General features: G+C 39.4%; 1 protein-coding gene across 1 annotated transcript in view; it reads left to right on the forward strand.

The window, feature by feature from the left end:
• Positions 1 to 15,288, forward strand: part of LOC141804257 (E3 ubiquitin-protein ligase Rnf220-like) — a 167,193-nt gene that overhangs the window by 102,905 nt on the left and 49,000 nt on the right. The window contains exon 3 of the mRNA XM_074688600.1: positions 5,618 to 5,819. The gene's annotated coding sequence lies outside the window, so the exon portion shown is untranslated. The remainder of the gene's footprint in view (positions 1 to 5,617; positions 5,820 to 15,288) is intronic.

Below are 15,288 nucleotides of genomic sequence, written 5' to 3' on the forward strand. Positions count from 1 at the left end.
GACAAAATATTCGCTAGAATTCCTTCATCTTTTGTTCAGAATCAGCTCCTATCACAGGTAACTGGCTCGACCTCCTTCTCATTCATCCCCGCAGCGTCTCAGCGCTTTAACACGGCTGGACGCTGAGCGTCTTCTGACTTCAGCGGGGAAGCGTACAGTGGGTTGTTCCACTGTGGAAACTGGACGGTCATTGGATAAACGCTGGGCTTTGTCCTGCCCATCATACGCTCAGCGTCTCTGGGGGTCTAGGAGGCAGTAGCTGGCCTGGACGCTGGGCTTCTGCATGATGACTGGATGATCTGCCTGAGGCCGAATCCCTTTTTGATTGACAGTGAAATGAGCCAGTCAGTGATCTTGAAGAATAACATCTTCTGAGTTCTTCTTTTACTTGTTCTGAACTGATCTGGAGGCTTTATCGATCCCCAGCGAGTTTACCTTTCTTAAAAACGACGAGCGTTGTGTTTAAAGATTCTCTCTCTTTTCACCAATAAGCAGCTACAGCTACAGCTGCGGAGCTTCTCCACCTGTAACTCACACTTACAGCCTGTTGTAGTCTTACAAGCTGGCACTGAGGGTAGAATTTACGTTTAAATAAATAAATTTATAATGTTGGCCGGAAAAAAATGAGCTTCCCCTCCTTAAAATAACTCCTCCTTAAAATAAAATAACTTAGGACATTTGTTTTGAAACCATTTAAGATTTTTAAAAATTCACATACATTCAATACATTCAAGAACAACTAATGAGAACAATAATGAAATTGTTGTCCATCAGATGTACTTTATATATATATATATATACATATACATATATGGACTAACAATTTCGTTATTGTTCTTATTAGTTGTTCTTGAATGTATTGAATGTATTCTTTATATGAATTTTTAAAAATCTTAAATGGTTTCAAAACAAATGTCCTAAGTTATTTTGACCCAATGCTATCTGATTATTTCTTATGATCTATCTATCTATCTATCTATCTATCTATCTATCTATCTATCTATCTATCTATCTATCTATCTATCTATCTATCTATCTATCTATCTATCTATCTATCTATCTATCTATCTATCTATCTATCTATCTATCTATTGTAATGGTCATCTTGGGCAGAAAACAGCAGGACATTTGGCATGAAACAACTAAAACATGAGGGTTACTAAAATACTGATAAAGTTGATCCTGCTGCGTCAGGGAGGGTCACATGGAAGACGTTTTTGGTGTCATTCACACATGATATATATATTTTTTTGGCTGTCACAGAAACAATATGAACTTAAACCAGGAAGTGAAGTTTGTTTTCCCATAACTTTTGTGAAGAGATGTCAAAATCATAAAACATCCATTGCCTTGATTTTGACATTGATTGGTTCAGTGTAAACGAAGGGATAACTCCAGTGTGAGCTACTTTCTCTGAGTTGTAGCAAAGCTTGTTAACTTTCTCCAGGTATAACCTCAGGTGTAGTGAAGCTGATTTAATGTTGTAGTTTAGCTTGTTGTGGTTTGGTTTGGTTTGGTGTTGTTTAACTCTGCTGTTCTGTTCGTTTCTGACAAACTGAGACTTGTTTGTTCAGTGTTTGCTCCAACAGGAGAGAGTGTGTGTGGAGTATTGTTAAGGGAGACCACTGTCTCCACTACCTGTGATGAGGGGCAAGACAACACATGAAGTAACACACACAGGTGCACCACACACACATACATAAATATACAGTGGTGGGCTTGAGTCTGGTAGTGTTTCAGTTTGTGACAAACTCAGAGCAGCTTGTTTGAAGCTGTAGTCCAGTTAGGGAAAAAAAGAGAGGATAGAGGACAGACTTGTCTTGTTTACAGTTACTGCTGCAAGTTTTCTGATGTTACTGTTGTTTTTGTGTGTTAGTGTATGTTGGAGACCTCAAAGCTGATGACAGGTTGAAGCTTCCCATGTTCATGTTTACTCAGAAATATGCAAAAGAAACAACAAGTGCTGTCAGACTCTGGCAGCTTCCTGTATGAAAACATGGAAGGTACACAAAGTTACAGTCTTACAGAGTCTCTCAAACACCTCAACATACTTTTAGGCTCATAGTAGTATCACAATGAATGAAACACATTACCTCAGTACAATAAAATGATTATTTGCTTTTATCTCGATGACGACCTGCCTTCATGTAAATCAACTTAAAGTTGGGATTATTATTCTTAATTTTCAACACTTTTCATTCTGTAAAGCTTTGAATGTGTGTTATTGACAACTGCTTTATTTTATGGCTCTGTTTCACTCTTTTGAGACATGCTGTGTTCTTATTCGGTAACCTGATCATGGTACAAGTGTTACACCACATTGGGGGTATTGCTTTTGTTTGCTGAGATCATTTTAACTTTATCTAAGTCATAAAATATGTCAGAGAGTATGATGCGACCTACTCTTCAGCACCTCATGGCATCAGAAAAAGAAACTTTATTATTGTCTGTAAATGTAAAGGTAAAGTTCTTCTTTTATTGTTCATACCAGTGAGATCTGCACCCAAGCTGAAGGGTCTTTCTTCTTTTTCTGTTCCCGCCAACACTTCTCTCCCCTCCATCTGCTCCAGCCTCTCCCGCCTCCTCTCTCCTCCGTGGTCGGCCCATTAGCTCGGTGACCAGCGGACTATGACAGGCCGGCCTGGTCATGGCAACACACAGCTGTAACATGGATGGTGCCTTTCACATTAGTGTGGTGAACAAGAGGAACAGGAGCGGGAGCTTTTCCATTAGCACCTCCCACGATCTGCCAACAGCCTGACAGAGAGAGGGAAGGAGGAAAGGAGGGAGAGGGGGGAGGAGAGGAGGTTATATTGACCATGTTTTCAAATGGCTGCTCCTTAACAGTGTGACAGTGACCTGAGCCAAGCTTTGGGAAGGACCATAACTCCATATTCATGCACAGAGGGAAAGAGGGAGGCACAGAGCAGAAACAGGATTGTGCTTAGTGTAATGGGAGAGGAAGGAGGCAAACTGGGATTCTCGCTGAGAGCTAAATCAGGGAATTTCTTTTCAGTATTAATAATCTTAAAGTCATCACCATCTAATTTGCTCTTCATTCTGGGAATAAATACCCAAAATGAGGGGAAGGTTTTCTTCTTCTTTGTCTAAGTGCTGTGCACAGCTGTGTCACAGTCGTACCATATATTTTATCCATAAATCGGTTGTCTTAATCGCTTACCACAGAAGTCCCTATGACAACTTTTTAAGTGATTTGGAAAAATTCTCAATTCTAGATGTATGCCTAAATGTAGTTCATTTTCTAAAATGATTGTGATGATATCAATGCCGAAGTAGGTTATTTCTATATGCTGTTTCTCAGTCTGGTCCCCGTCTAGGTTGCAAGGACCAGACTGATTTCAAAGCAACATAGTGTCAAAAAGAAGACATCCTCTCCATTCATTTGCTTCAATACAAAAGCACGCCCAACCAAGAGTCACGTCATTATGACAGTTTGTGCTAGTGCTCATGGGGTACGAAATTTTTTGTCCTGGAAAAACACCAGCTTTTCCAGAGAGCCCTCACGGCCTTTAGAATAATCCAATTAGGGGTCAAAGCCAAAGGTTGGACAGTGCACCAGCCTCTCACAGGGATGACACATAGAGATCATAGACTGTAAAATATATGGACCCAGTCTCTGTGACGTCACGCTTTTGTTCCTAATACAAAGTTTGGAAGGACATTGTTGACAGCGACCATTGATTTTCGATAAGGCAAAAAGGTGGGTCTTTAGTCTCTTTGCAGACAGCTACAGGGTGCCCACATTTTAGTCAAGTCAGCTTTGCCCTTAAATGGGCAAAAACCATAGACTGTATAAAACATGGAAGTAGTCTCGCCGACATCACCTGTCTGTTCCTGAAATGAAAAAATTAAGCACATCACCTATAGCGGCCACATTGGTAGTGGCAAGGGCTTCGCCTACAGCCATAGGGCGCCTGTTGGTCACGTGACCCTCAGCTGTGCCTCTTATTGGGGGAGCTCGCGATCTTAATATCCTCCAAACAGCCAAGTTAGAAAAAAATTCACCCCCCGTACAGTGGGTGCTATTAGTAGAATTATCAGCTCAGACCGGAGACGTTTTTTGAACCAGGCTGTAAATAGGTTAATTTCTGCTTTGAAAATGGCTTTTTTTGGCTTGGTGTGTATGTGACTTCCGCTACTTCCGGAGCCAGCCCCAAGCGAATACTTGCAGATTTTAGCACTACCGCATTGTCTCATATTTCCAGACCGGAGGTTGCCGCTTTGCAAAAACTCATAATTTTAACATGAACTTTGAAAACTTTCATGTGGGACTGATTTTTTTTGTTTTGTAATAAAATTTTGTATATTGAAAAAAACAAACAAAACATTTTTTTCTCAATGAAAAAGATTCACACCATACAGTATTGATGTTTTGAAAATAAGGTACTTAGACCAAACCCTTTCTGTAAATAAGTTTATTTTTTGGTTTGTTTTCTTTGTGGATCTCAGCAGCATGACTTAAGTTGAGTCTTGAGAACTGCAGTTTTAAGCACTTCCACATAGGCTTCATATTTTTTTGACCAAGGGTTGCTACTTGGTAGAGACTAAAAACGCCACACAACTGTCACTAGGATGGGTACCTTTCACATTTAAACAATATGGTACCAATGCCTGGTACCGGCACTCAACGGTACCAATTTTCAGTACTTTTTGTGTTTATGTTGTAAAAAATATGAATTTGTTCAACACAAAAATATATATATTTTTTCAATTTAGCACATTTATTCTTCAAAATTTAACCTTGCAATGTTGTGTTCATGCCCATCATGGTAAAATCGCCTACTCTTCCACACTCTCACAGTCACAAGGATGCATTTAGGTACCTAAACATGGTAACTTTTGATTTTGCACGAATCAGTACCAGGTACTTCCGACAGAATTCGGTTGGTACCTGGAAAAGTACCTGATTCAGTAACTATCCCTAACCGTCACAAACTGCTGGAAGAAGCCAGACAACCCAAAGAGAACCCATGTATCAAACTCCACTCAGAAATGAGCCTGAGGCACCTGGTAAGATCAAGGAACCTTCAAATGTGAACCACTGCACCACCGTGCAACTGAAGAAAAAAAAAGTTCAGAGGATAATAAACACACTATGATAAACATCATACAGTGAAAAACTAAATAGAATATGAAAGGTGGCTTTAAATGTTCTTGGATCTTCTGTTTGAAAACCAAAAGTTTTTCAGAGTGTTTGTGTTGAATGTTGGCCACCATATGTCTTAAATGTGACTAAAGTTTCATATAGGTTCATTCACCTTCTGACTCCTTAAGTCTAAAAAAAGGTTATGTGCTTGTGATGCATGCAAAATCCAATAAATCTACTTGTTTTTCCCTTCCTTTGTCTTTCTTACAAATCCTTGAGGCATAATTACACCACGGCCAATGAAACAGATTGCGTAGCATTTCATCAATGCTCTGCTTCTTAAAATTTCTTTGTTTCTTCTTCATCTCCAGCCCCAGCCCTGACGTCTCTTTTGATAAAGTGATCAAATGATGAGGGTCTCATTTGCTGTGATCACAGGGCCACATGTTCCTGAGCCCTAAATCTATCCGCTGCTTTATTTATTTTTATCGTTTGTGTTTTGTGTTTCAGCGTCTCCTTCTTCTCCTGTCGTCTCGGTGTAATTTGACGTGGAGATGCTCGTTATGGCAGATCAAAAGCAGCCATCTGTGTTCTGTCAGCTCCCCTCAGACAGAGAGGGAGGTGAGACGAGATGATCTACAACATGCAGATCAGACAGAGACACCGACGGGGACAGAGTCAAGGAGAAACACACCCACAAACTTGGACAGAGGTGAGTAAAATAGAGACTTAAAGTAAGAAAAAATATCAGGGCTTATTTTCAATACGAAGCTTTTTTTGCTTAACTGCAAAAATCACAATTATTTGTCTTCAGTCTCAAAACTAGGCACTCAGGCGTCAAACGTCAAGCATGAGTCATGTCCTGAAAGTTGCTTTAAATTTATTACTCAAACTTTTTGTGTAACTGTAAATCAAACATAAAAGAGGTTCATCTTTGATAAAAGATTTTCACAATAAACAGTACCTTGACTAATAAAAAATGGCCTCAACTGTAACATCTGCAAACCAACCCTAAAAAGTTGTTAAATTTTATGGCCCCATGGTTTAGTGAAGGAGCTGATAAAGATGTCATCACCCAGATTCATTATAAAAACAGTCTAAATCTGATTAAAACTTAATAAAAGTGGGGCACTTCTGCTTTTACCCTTTTGCTTTCCACATAACATGATCTGTGCAGTGATGGTGAAACTTAACAAAATCTTATAAGCAATTTTAATGTAATAAACACTACCACTGTTCTCAGTTCTCACTAATTTATCTGCAAGGACATCAGTGCATACTTCTGTGCAGAAAGGTGAGTTTCACCCCAGTCAGGAAAAAAACATCAGATTAAATGTTATTAGGAATGTCGAACTAAATTAACATTTGAATAAAATGTGTTTCTTGATGTCTGTTCCAAATGTCTTTACTCAAACCTCTTTTTTTTTCAAATTTGGCTCTGTTCAAATTATTTTCCTCTAAAACTATCAATCCATAAAAACAGAAGCTCACTGTTACTTGTTACTTACTGTTAGTTCTCTCATGCAAGCCTGTACGTATTCTGTCTTTTAAACTTTGCTCTGATAGATAGACAGGGAATTCCTACGTACAAAGGATGGTGAGCATCCATGGTTTCCAAAAAGAATGCCAGATTTTGATTTGTTGGACTACAGGACAGTTTTCCTCTTCACCTCAGTCCATCTTTAAATCAGGAGTATTTCTGGATGTGGTTTTTTCTTTGTATGTTTTAACATGCAACTGTGGGTGGCTACAGTGACAAGCTGATAATAGACAGTGGTCTCCAAAAAAGATTTTGAGCTGATGCAGTGATTTCCACTACAGAGTCATATCTGCCATTCATTAAAGAAGAATTTCTCCCAGGGGTCATCTTTTCTGTCAGATTGCTGACTCTCAGCTCTTGTCTGCAGGCGCTCTCTGCTGATATTACAGAGTGCATATTCTGCTGACTTTCCAATAAGTGCTTCTTGTGATAAGAACAAGATGTAGCATGACAAGACAATAGAGGGCAAATGATGAAGGGCACACATTACACAGAGGAAGACACAGATATGACTGGACCAGGACACTGCAGGCATGTAATGGTTCAAGACCCTGATTACACAGGACAAGACACCGCAAAGGACAGGACATGAAGTGATCAAACCCTCTCAAGAGAGATAAAAGAAATGAGGATGACAGAGAGAGGGACACAAGAGGAGGGAGACAGAGAGAGGACAGAAGAATGTGTGAAGGAAGGACGAAATAGGAGGACAACTCCCCCCAGGAAGACCCTATCCCTCAAAGTAATGATGATGTCTTAGTTGGTTAAAAAGCAGTGTTAAGTATTGGCTGTGCTGAATATCAGAGGGAGCGGGCTCATAGAGATGGATGGCATCTTAAGTAACAGCGGCCTGACAGATATGTTGGCACAGGAACAGAGTCTGATGGTACTGTAAGGAGAGGAGGGTGTGAAATATTATTACAGGGATATGATTACAGAGAGGGAGAGAGAAGGAAAGAAAATCGTACTTTGCCAGCTTCTGTGATAGGAGCGTGTGATGTGACGATCTTAGATTGTAAAGGATAAGACTGTGATGACGATCTGCCAAAGCAAGGAGATCGAAGAACCGGCTGTAGTGCTCGTTGTACCCCTTGCAATTCTTTCTGTGCCATGTGTATGTGTGCCCATGCACAGGTGCATCCAACATTTTATTTTCTCTGCCGAATCACACCATTTGTGAATCTGCTTTGTGTCGGCACAACAGACACACCAATGAACCAGTCAGAGCAACTGTAGGCAGTGTCTAGGTTTGTTTATCTCCCTCCTTTATTGAAAGCGTGGCTGGGAACGAAAGCGAAAGCGGCAAGGTGGTCCCCAAAAGAAACTCTATCTCCATAATATGGAACTCGTTTTGATTCTCCAAGTGACACATCACAAATGACAGTCATTTGCAAAGTTTGGAAAGAGAAGAGTTCGTACTCTGGACGAACACAACAAACCCTTTTAACCAACTGAAGAAACAGCACCCAGAAACAGTATGCCTAAAGTCAAAAGACAAGGAGACCAGCAGCCACACCATTATCCACACAGCCAAAACAAACTACTTTGACACAGGTAGTTGATTTGTATGACAAAACAACTAAGCACTGTAAAGATGTGAAGCAGTAGCATTTTACCTGTCAAAGAATCTGATCCCCATATGGCTAAAAAACTGTGAGTTTATGCGAAAAGAACTGCTTTATTTCCCTTTCCACTGTGAACAAACACATTTTGCACACATTTTTGTGTTTTTTTTTTAGAAGTAAAATATTTTGCTCAACTTTTAATGAAAATTGGCTTAAGTGAAGTTGAGTTTACATGTCTGAAGTGCATTATAACAAGAGGAAGCATTTGCATATGATAGTCATGTTTAAAACCTGATTTTCTTGATATTTGGTTCTGTTCATAGTTCTTTTAATATTTATTTGATTTTAATAACATGAGTGTGCTACCTCAAAAAACTAGTTAGTCACAAAACTGATATGATACCTTTATAAGCTAGCTGTCACGTAGCAAGTGTGCACCTTACATAATGTTGAGTTCAAGTTGATTTCCTTTTGAGCAAAGCAAAACAAAAGGACTGTGACTAAAAACTAAGAGCTTGACGTTGTGCACATCAGCATTTTTGTTTGATTTTAATTGACTTGGCACAAGTTTGCTGAAGTGCTTAACTAAATGAAAAAGTGTTTGAACAATACAACCATAAATGATCTTTTATCTTTTTTTCCATTTAGAACTTTTTTTTTGATAGGTATTTTTTAATTCTGTTAAATGACATGCAGAATATTCTGAATAATCTAAGTATTGTTTCAATTTGAATTCATTTAGGATAGCCCCTTGAGATGTAGCATTAAATCTAAAAAAACATGATTAAATCTTGATTGTGATTTTGCAACAATAAAATTGTGATGTGATATTTTTTCCCTATTGCCTACCTCTTCTCTGTGATGTGGTTGTCCACTGACGTCAGGCAGATTAGCAGGAACTTTCATAAGCTCTGTTTCCACCAAGCAGTCTGGTTTAGATCAGGACTATTCGATACGGGTTTGCTTGGTTAAGCCCGGTCCTGTTTGCGTTTCCACAACCAACTGTGCCCCCTTGTGGTTGGCGGTGTGTAAGCTAGATGCCGATAGCTGCACCAGTTAAATAATAGCGTGAAGGCAAAGCAGCGCGACACAGCCAAAATCAAATGGAGAAAAAAAATGCAACAAGCCTCTTTTGTGGTTGACATGTGGCTCTTTAGTTCAAAGCATTATCAAAATTTGTTTCGGGGAAGACTGAGCGCCGCAAGTACAAATACAGCCTCAGATGCAAGGTAAATAAAAATTCTTTCTACTAATTAATGGACTGCAGTGTTGTTGTTCCACCTCCTAGGAATGGATCAGTTTAGTCTGGCACCCCTACAGGTCCCAAAAAGTGGGACAGCTTGTCTCTGTTATTTAGGGATTTGTCCTGGGATTGGTCAGTGGAAACACCATAAAATGCGTGCCGTGCCGAGACAACCTGAACTAAATCGCTTAGTGGAGATGAGGCTATAGTTAGGTCCTGGAGTTGGTTCAGACTGAGGTGTTTTAGTAGTATTTATTTAAAGAGGACAGGACAGTAGATCAAGCAGGAAAGAGGCTGCAGCTCAGATATATTTTTCTTCTTCTTTTAATGCATCTGTAGCATCAACTTATAGTTGTGAGTTGAATACTATCTCTGTGACTGGAAGTTTAGGTAATAACTCTAGTCTACATTCCAACACATAAACATAGAAAATATAAAACAGACAAAACATACTGAGGATTTCTTATCATTTCTTTCAGTGCAACATCCATAGAATTTGTGACATAATGCCAATTTTGGTTTTGTTTATATCACTGCTACCATAGAAGGCAGCTTTGAAAACAACCATTGAGTATCTATGCTTCATGACTTTTACACCAGGCTGTCAGTAGGGGGAGCTCTAAATATTTTGGCAGTACTAATGTCACCCATCTTTCTGTGCAGTTCGTAATTTGAGTCCTTGGTTCAGTTGTGTGTGTTTTAGTTGAAATAGTTGAATCGATATTTTATCAACTCCCCTTTTTGAAAAATTGGTCTTTTTGTACACTGCCAGAGTGAAAATTTACTTGTCATGAAAATTATATGTTTAGAAGCAATAAAATCACAGACATACCTGAAGCTTGCTTTTTTTTTTTTTTTTTTTTTTTTTTTAAGTGTCCATTTATCATCACCTCTAGACTGCTCTTACCCTCACAGGGTTATTTTGTGTGATGGGACTGAAGCAGCCCTCCTCCCCAACCCTCCAATAAGTGTTTTTCAATTACTGCTGTCAGCCGGTAATCATCCAGTGATGAATAGTCTGATATCCAGCCTTTATATTCATCTGCCTTCTTTGTTAGATTGTTTCTAGACAACGCTCTGTGTGTGTGTGTGTGTGTGTGTGTGTGTGTGTGTGTGTGTGTGTGTGTGTGTGTGTGTGTGTGTGTGTGTGTGTGTGTGTGTGTGTGTGTGTGTGTGTGTGTTATAAAGAGAGGGAGAGGTAATGTATTTTTTTATTTACAAAGTACAGAGGTGAGATTAAACAAATGGCAAAGTTAATGAATTTTGCCTTGTTTAATTTTTCATAACACAAACGAATATAAATGCTGCTTTAGTGAACAATTAAACCATCCACAGTCATTCCTGAGAAGAAGGTTTTATTTTGATCAAATATTCATGATTATAACTCATCAGGGGTAATTATTTCAATTTATTTCTCTTTTCCAGCTCTTTTAGCTCTACTAACAAAAGCACAAACACTGGCGAAAGTGGCCTAATATTATCATTAGAAGCATCATGTAAATATTGTGTTATGCAAAAAAGGCGGGTAATTGCACCAAACGAATGACCACATGACGCCAAGAGAGGAAACACTGATTTTATTACATTTAGCTCATTACAGTGAGAGCACAGTGGTCAAATATTAACTGTGGAGTATTTTTTAATAGATACTGCTTGCTCAGATAATGGAGGTAACCCTTATTGAAATGTTTATCGAAGGAGTATAGAGAAAAACAAAGTGTTTATAAAGAATAAAACTAATCGGATAATTTGTATCAGCCATGCTTACAATCAGCTCTCATTGGGTGTCCCAATTTTGTGTTAAGAGGTCTCTGAAAGCTTCAGGCTTATAGCCGGTATGTAGCAATGGTTACAGTGTTCTATAAAAGAAAAGTTGCCATCAAATTAGTTTATAAACTGATGTGATAAGCCAAAGATAATGTATAGTGAGCTGGTGGTGTTGCAAAAGAGAGTCCCAACCAAAGGGCAACATCTGGTTTAGTAAAATGAAACCTATGCCAGTGTGCCAAAAGTTGTTGTGTGAGGCTAGCTGCAGAAAGACCAAATGTCACATACACATTCAGCCAATAGAAAAACCAAAACAGACTTTTACAGCATTACAAAGCATATTTACAATCTGGTTAAAAAATGGTTTAGAAGTTATTGGGATCATTTCATTGTCCAACCAGAGGTACAGCCCAGCTCACACGACTGACGGGCGCTTTATAGCTGTTAGAAAGGAAGCTCGAAGTCACATCTATTGTGGCTGTGGCTGCGGATTGGCTTCATTTCACTGTATCAGGGTGATGTCACAAAGGTGTATATACACACTGCACAGAGGTTTTATACAGTCTATGGTACTGACAGGTGGAGCTGCTAGCCACAGAAACAAACACCAAGAAACACCAAGCAATTATTTATGCCAATTAAGTTACAGTCCTTTAGTTTTAAATGTAGAGTCTAGAGGATTGTCCTAAAACTTTTACAGGAATAATCCTGCTCATTCATCTCCTATAGGCCTCAATACACATTTATCAGTATCTGTGTCTGCCTTGAACCCTTTCCTCTTCCTGTATGTCGATGTTTTGGTTGTATTGGAACATTTCTGAGTGGAGAGTAAGCGTGGTGATATCAGCCAATCACAGAGTGCCCAGTGCATAAGCTACTTTGTGTGTTGATTAGCAAGTGGATGAAGCTATTGTGAGTGGCTACAATAGTACATGGTACATAGCACAGACTAAGAAAAACAACCAAAGTGAAATGAAACCCCAAACAGATAAAAGCTTTTTTCTAAATGAGGGTGAAGCTTGGTTCAGCTTTCACTCACTTTTGGGCGGTTGGAGAGCAGCATGGGATGAAGAGCAGCAAGAGTTGGCTTTCTACCGAACAGGCATGTGTCAAATAACCCAGTGACTAGCTTATACTTGTCCACAGTCAGAGGCTGTGGGTGTGCGCTGCCGCTGGCACTGAGCCAAGGAGGAGGAGCTCAGTTTGAATGATGAGTCTACTAACAAGTAATGATAATTCCCGCAGACCCTACCTTTGATCCTTGATAACACTTTATGTGCTTAAGCAGGTTCAGAAAAGACTGAATTTTGTGGGTTTTTTAAATATATATATATATATATATATATATATATATATCAATAGGTTTTAAACTCTTTTAACCTAGCTACCTTTTTAATATGACCACAGGCCATTACATTTACAAGTTAACCGTTTTTGCAGGTTTAAATGAGGGAAAAAAAGGAGTAGAAATAAAAAAAAAAGTGTTTTCATGATTTATTATGACAAAATGTATCCAAAATGAAACTCAGTCCCATCTCTGACCACATGACAAAAATGCTTCCAAGTCTTTTCCTCAAAACAATGAAATAAAACCCCTGTGCTGGCAGAGAAATGACTCCCTGCCCCCCTCCTCCCCCCTCTCCTCTCTCCATCTATCACATCCAGCAGGTACCACAGGCCACTGACCAAGCCTGTCCTCCCGTCATTAGCCCCACGTTCTCCCCACGCGATCCGTGTGGCTACCCCTGTCTCCTCTCTCCAGCCCGACACCCCATAATAATATCTCTTTCAACCTTCACACCATGATAAATAGGGCTGAGCAGAACAAAAGGGATGAAGGGAGAGGAGGGGAGAAGAGTGGGAGAATTAGGGGTGAAGAAAGAAAAGTCCTGTGTAGTGTAGTGTGTGTGGAAATGTAGATGTGTGTGTGCATTTCTGTTGTGATTTTGTGGAGTAGTTAGGATGGGACATGAAAAATCTCGCACATTGAGACTTGATGTATCAGCTCTCAGTAATTTTTAAATGAACTTCTTATTGATTTAAAAACATGATCAGAAGAAGACAAAGTCAGATGTCACACAGTGGGCTTTATTACTGCTTCCACAGAACCCAGGACATTTCAAACACTTTTTAGTACAATATTAAAAAAAAAGAAACAACGTAATTTTGAGAGCTTGTCTTCAGTCTGAGACACAAATAAAGAAGAATTCAAATCACATTACTATGACCCTCTAATGGAGATGTGTAATGGAGCTTCATCAGTGTACCTGAGCCCAGTTTTTCAACACTTAAAATCATCGCTGTTATTTTTGTTCAACTCTTTTACTATTTAATTTGCTCACCACTTTTTATTAAATGAAACCCAAAATCTAAAAAGAAACGACTTGGTGCTTTAAAACTTTTCTGTTAAGAATTGCCTACAGGATTAACTTAAAGAAGGGTTGACTTATTTTTACCTTCCCTCTGGTACCCTGTGGTAACTTTGCATGATCTACAGTTTAAAAAAAACGATTCCCTAATTTCTATCACCGCTGCTTTAGAAAACCTTTATCTCAGTCTCTTTTCATTTAAATCATTTTAGTTACTCTTTCTGTAATGCTCCCCACTCCACTACCTCCCTTTACTCTGATTAGCCAGGACTCTATGGCCATGTCCACACGTAGCCGTGTATTTTCAAAAACGAGCCCCCACCCCCGTTTTAAAAAATACTTTCGTCCACACGCAGCGGGTAAATCTGCTGGTGAGTGCGGCTCCAAGGACGCCAAACCCATAATGGGCAGTGTTTTCCTGACGTAAAACCCATGCCAGCCAATCAGAATGAGTCCCTGTCATTCAGCTGTGATGTTTGAGAACCGAAAACTCCATGTACCGGCGTCCACACGAAACCATGAAACCGGAGTTTTCCACAATCTTCACTTTGGCCGGAGTTTTCAGAGAACATCGGTTTTAGTGACGTAAAGCTGTGGTTTCGTTTGTACAACAGACGTAAACATACAAAAATATTTGCAGTTTCCTAAATACCCGGCTACATGTGGACATGGCCTAGAGGCCTGTTTGACGGAACTGTGGGCAAACCTTGGTGTTTAAGGTCCATCCCTCTTATGTGAACCAGTTAGGAGATTACCTCATCATTTCAAAAAATTACAAAAAGATTTTGTGCTTTAAAAACAGTCAGTTTACAGACCAATTCTGGGATTTTTACAAATATCAGTGTTAAGCAGTTTGAACATTTAGTGTGAACATCCAGTAATAAGGGGGACGCGGTCACATTGGCCATCCAAGCACGATTGCCCCCCCGCAGCGCCATTCTTCTGCTGGAGAGTACGACCAGCAGTCACACTACTCCAATATGAACCAGACTTTAGCGGGTATCGCACACACTGGCCGCCCACGTCATTGTTAAGTGTCTGTTTGCATGAATCATGAATCAATCTCATCAGAGTCAGCACAATGACACACAGAGAACAGAGACTTTTTGGCTTATGTTAAATTGTTTTGGTCCAACACAGCCCTCTAACAACAACCCTGCTATTGTTGAAAAAGATTGCCAAAAGGGGCGGATGTGTCAATCATATGTGTCCACATGGTTGTGCTTGTGCATGAAGTGAACCAGGCTGAAGCCTACCTATTGGAAGCGTGCCAAAGTAGAAAAGTGAATCGTGTTTAAGCACGACACACTTGTGGTCACACTGGCCAAACTACCTAGGCTTTAGGTTGAAGCTTGCTCAAGTAAGGTATGGTTTGCCTCACATATTAGATGGCTCCAGCATGGCAAAACCTCTGTTTTTTTTTCTGGTATAGTTTTGTTAAAATTTGGTTTGTGTCACTTTTACAGAAAATGAGAGGAATCTGGATTAAAAAAAATAAAAAGGATCATATCAGATAATTACAGTGAATTACTTGTTTTTTTTTCTGTTTCATAGTGTAAAACAGAAACCAAACTGAACTCCAGATTTATTTATTTTATTTTTTAAACAACTCTTTGTTCGGTTGATTCATTCATTGAAACAAAAGCTGATCATAAAAGGGATCCAGACTTCTCAGCTCTAAGAGACAAACAGAGGAG

The sequence above is a fragment of the Halichoeres trimaculatus genome, unplaced genomic scaffold (assembly GCF_033239565.1).
Source record: "Halichoeres trimaculatus isolate MK-OKI-2021-1 unplaced genomic scaffold, fHalTri1.1 fHalTri1_scaffold_15, whole genome shotgun sequence".
NCBI lineage: Eukaryota > Metazoa > Chordata > Actinopteri > Labriformes > Labridae > Halichoeres > Halichoeres trimaculatus.